The sequence below is a fragment of the Oncorhynchus gorbuscha genome, linkage group LGY (genome assembly GCF_021184085.1).
Source record: "Oncorhynchus gorbuscha isolate QuinsamMale2020 ecotype Even-year linkage group LGY, OgorEven_v1.0, whole genome shotgun sequence".
In the NCBI taxonomy this organism is placed as follows: Eukaryota; Metazoa; Chordata; class Actinopteri; order Salmoniformes; family Salmonidae; genus Oncorhynchus; species Oncorhynchus gorbuscha.
Window position 1 is genome coordinate 3,275,072 of NC_060199.1, and position 4,898 is coordinate 3,279,969.

At 43.1% G+C, this 4,898-nt stretch overlaps 1 long non-coding RNA gene across 1 annotated transcript; it reads left to right on the forward strand.

Annotated features, from left to right (window-relative positions):
- Positions 1-1,893: 1,893 nt before the first annotated feature.
- LOC124016630 lies at positions 1,894-4,472 on the forward strand. Its single transcript, XR_006835410.1, has 3 exons — positions 1,894-1,977; positions 3,143-3,199; positions 4,143-4,472. It is a non-coding gene; the product is annotated as an uncharacterized LOC124016630 (long non-coding RNA).
- The last annotated feature ends 426 nt before the right edge of the window (positions 4,473-4,898 follow it).

Below are 4,898 nucleotides of genomic sequence, written 5' to 3' on the forward strand. Positions count from 1 at the left end.
GCTGGTGTGGTGGCTGTGGAGGTGGAGGCCGCTGGTGTGGTGGCTGTGGAGGTGGAGGCCGCTGGTGTGGTGGCTGTGGAGGTGGAGGCCGCTGGTGTGGTGGCTGTGGAGGTGGAGACCGCTGGTGTGGTGGCTGTGGAGGTGGAGGCCGCTGGTGTGGTGGCTGTGGAGGTGGAGGCCGCTGGTGTGGTGGCTGTGGAGGTGGAGGCCGTTGGTGTGGTGGCTGTGGAAGTGGAGGCCGTTGGTGTGGTGGCCGTGGAGGCCGCTGGTGTGGTGGCTGTGGAGGCACCACTAGTTGGTGTGGTGGTTGTGTAGGTGGAGGCCGTTGGTGTGGTGGCTGTGGAGGCACCACCAGTTGGTGTGGTGGTTGTGTAGGTGGAGGCCGTTTGTGTGGTGGCCGTGGAGGCCGCTGGTGTGGTAGTTGTGGAGGCTGCACCTGCTGGTGTGGTGGTTATGGAGGCTGTACCTGCTGGTGTGGTGGCTGTGGAGGTGGAGGCCTCTGGTGTGGTGGCTGTGGAGGTGGAGGCCTCTGGTGTGGTGGCTGTGGAGACTGCACCTGCTGGTGTGGTGGCCGTGGAGGCCGCTGGTGTGGTAGTTGTGGAGGCTGCACCTGCTGGTGTGGTGGTTGTGGAGGTGGAGGCCTCTGGTGTGGTGGTTTTGGAGGCTGTACCTGCTGGTGGGGTGGTTATGGAGGCTGTACCTGCTGGTGTGGTGGCTGTGGAGGCTGTACCTGCTGGTGTGGTGGCTGTGGAGGTGGAGGCCTCTGGTGTGGTGGCTGTGGAGGCTGCACCTGCTGGTGTGGTGGTTCTGGAGGCTGCTGATTTTAGGGATCTGATGAGTCTCCTCTATATGAGGCATCAGGTGATCCACGCTTATTTTAGGGAAGACAACCCCCTTGTCATCTTCCAAGTCAGCGCTTTTCCCTTCGAGACCTCGAATCGTATATGGGCCGAGATAGTTGGGATCTAGTTTGCCCCCTTTCCTTTGCACTCTTGTTGACTTGAACTTTATTTTTCGCCCAGAGTACAATTTTTTAATTTATTATTGTTATTATTATTTTAGTATTGCTACTGTCCCTACATTATTAAAAAATAAAACAGAAAAAGTTTTTAAAAATGTAGGAAAAGCCATAAGAGGGAAAAGCACAATGGGATGGGGGATTGAGGGATGGGTAGAGAGAACAGTAGAGGGCTCTGAAAACTATTATTGCTGAAATAAGAACTTCCTTTTGTGACTAGAGTCTAATACTTCTGGTGGCACATATCAGAAGGCATGATAGGTCACCAAAATTATTCAGAAGTGTGCCAGGCCTTGCAGTCCTAAGATAGAAGGGTGGGGGGGTGATTTCAGCAGGCAAGAAAATAGCCTTGCCGAAATCCTTCTCCCCTTCTAATTTCCTTAATTTTGTGGCTTGAGTCAAATACTTTCTGTGGCACACGCTACTGGTCAACAAGAGCTACCAAAATTATCCAGAAGTGTGCCAGGCCTTGCAGTCCCAAGATAGAAGGGAGGGATAATTTCGGCAGGCAAGAAAATAGCCTTGCCGAAATCCTTCTCCCCTTCTAATTTCCTTAATTTTGTGGCTAGAGTCAAATACTCTCTGTGGCACACATCAGAGTCAAATACTTCACATCAGAATGGGCAACCGATAAATAATTAATAATTAATAGACTAATACACCTGAAACAAATAGCCAAACCAAAAACTTCAGACATTACTAGTGACTCCCCGCCATCAAACCATTATAGCTGAAAAATCACTTCACCTTATGTGAAAATAAAAGTCTTGCTCGTGCTCGTATGTGCACAAGCAAGCCATCCTTTTGTGGGAGACTTTTATTAGTGGGCCAGCCATGATAATTGAAATGCACTTTTTAGGAAAATAAGAAGAAAAAGACCATCAAGCCTCCAGCGACAAAGGGATGAGAGAGGACAGATTATTCCTCCAATCAGGAAGCAACTACATCCACTTCTCTTGGTAAGTTTCATCCTGTCTAGGTGTTTCATTTGATTGGTCCCTGGTGTGACTTTTTCCTTTCAAACATATGGTATCGTAGCACATCAAAGGTTTGTTGCCGTTCCATAGGCCGGTCTAGTACCATCTACCCACAGCACATAATATTTTACATGCAGGTCTGATCCCACTTTTCCCTGTCTCTAACTGTTGTCTGTCTCTGATGAAAATACATATTTAACGAAAGGAGAGTCAGAACTCCAGCAAATTTTTTGAATTAAAACCCTTTTTTTCAGCTCCAAGGGCCAGTACACCGAGAGCCAGACCAGTGGAAAATTGTTAGCCAGTCACTGAGGAGGAAGAATATGGTATTGATGAGCGATTGAATAGATTATTCTATACAATTCCTTGTTGTTCAGTGGCCTTATAATTCATTTATTGTATTTTTATTTTTATTAAAGCCCTAATTGTAGTTGAAAAAATTACAAAGCACACTCCCTTCCCCTGTTTTGGTTAAAAGCTGAGTGATGGGGTTGGGGAAATGTAACCACTTTTAAAATGTTTTGTATTTCACCTTTATTTAACCAGGTAGACTAGTGGAGAACACCTTTATTTAACCAGGTAGGCCAGTTGAGAACACCTTTATTTAACCAGGTAGGCCAGTTGAGAACACCTTTATTTAACCAGGTAGGAACACCTTTATTTAACCAAGGCCTTTATTTAACCAGTTGAGAACACCTTTATTTAACCAGGTAGGCCAGTTGAGAACACCTTTATTTAACCAGGTAGGCTAGTTGAGAACACCTTTATTTAACCAGGTAGGCCAGTCGGGAACAAGTTCTCATTTGTAACTGTGACCTGGCCAAGATAAAGCATAGCTATGGATGCAATAACTTACCATCAATGTTATTAAAATAATCGTTTTAACCATGTTTTAAGGTGTTTTGTTGTTTTTACATTTACTTTGTTTGCAAACATTTGACTAAAAAAAGCTTATAATTTGGGTAAGACAAGCATATATTTTGGGTTCTGATGGTGTACGACTGTTGAATTAAACTCATGAGGCATTAATAAGTTATAATTTTCAAGAATCAATGGGTACATATCATTAATATATGTCCAAAAAATGGCTTCATCAACTTCTGAATGCCCCATTAAGTCTAATCCATTTTTGCATATCTTATTTTAGAGACGAGGACCAGTGGATTGGGATCCACTCCAGTTTTCAGCATTGACGAAGAAATAGGTATGTTTAAATTGTTTCACTGTCAAAATTGGGGTCATCTTGATGTTACTGATTTATACTGCACGACATCTTTATTTTGACAGTGATGCTACATTTTTAAATGTGTCTCCAGAGTGTTTGATATGAGGTTACACTACATCTTTATTTTGACAGTGATGCTACATTTTTAAATGTGTCTCTAGTCTCCAGAGTGTTTGATATGAGGTTACACTACAGAATGTCACCTTTTATTTCAGTGTATTTTCAGACTTATCTGATTTACCGTTTAGAAATAAAAGCACTTTATATGTCTAGTCCCCCCATTTGAAGATGTCAAGTATTTGGATACATATTCCTTGCACACAATGACTACATCAATATCTTCTATTCTTACTAGCAGTTCTTGACACAAACCGGTGTACCTGGCACCTACTACCATACCCCGTTCAAAGGCACTTAAATATTTAGTCTAGCCCAGTCACCCTTTGAATGGTACACAGACACAATCCATGTCTCAATTGTCTCACGGCTTAAACATCCTCCTTCAATCTGTCTTCTCCCTTTATCTACACTGAAGTGGTTTTAACAGGTGACATCAATAAGGGATCATAGCTTTCACCTGGTCAGTCTGTCAGGGAAAGAGAACGTTTTGTACTCAGTGTGTTGTTGCTGTTTTAACAACATTCAGAATTTCTATTTGACAATAGCATCAAGTTCTATTGTTTGATATTCCATATTAGACTTAATACTCAATATTTTGGTCTGCCCTGTAATTGAATTTACTGTATAATCAAAGCTGAGGTTTATGGCTTGTCACATCATAGACTGTGCAGAGATATATTTGCTGTCACCTATTTACAGCCCTATGTGCGTTTTAATAATTTAATTTTATAATATTCTTAATTACATTTTTTCCCCCATTTCTTTGTGTTTTCAAAACACAATACTTCATTGAGAAATGAAGATCCTCCTAGCTGACTTCGAGGAGTGTGGAAATCCTGCTGTGTCTGGTGCATCACGCAGTTGGAATGTGAGGAAGGAACTCTCACAGGAGAGGTGGAGGGAGTCCAGGCCTGAGATTGTAGATTCTCTGCTGGCTGCAGAGCGTGCTTCTCAGAAGATCTGTCAGCCATGCAATCTGAAAAAGGCTATTCTGCGATGTAGAGCCCAAAACAGCTTTACTGCGAAGACTTCGATGTCTCTACATATGCCATGTTCCCCTTGCACAACAGAGAGTCCATGATCGAGGGATTCTACACGCCCCTTCCTCCAACCACAGCCATATCTCTCCACATTGATGGGAAACATGCACTTCATGAACAGGGTGTGTTTTTTAATATATTTTTTTGGCGGCTGAATGTATTATATCAAAGTTCAAATGTATTCTTGTTCATTGTTGTATAAAATATTGTCCCTAGATTGTGTTCTTACCATTGGATGCATCAGAGGTGATATGTGGTTGCCTGACAAGCACCATCCATGTTGGCCCTCAGAAACATAATCCTCGTAGGAATAAATGGTATGTGCAATATCTACAGTAACTGTCAGATGGGTGCGTACTGGTAGCGAAGTCAGGTGCAGGAGAGCAGAGATTTGTGAACAGGCGAACACTTTATTGAGGCAAAACGCGCAAAACAGTCACAAGAATTATGTTTAACAATAAACATCTTTGTGAAAAATAACACGGAAAAATCAAGCCAGACTGGCACGTCAACAATAC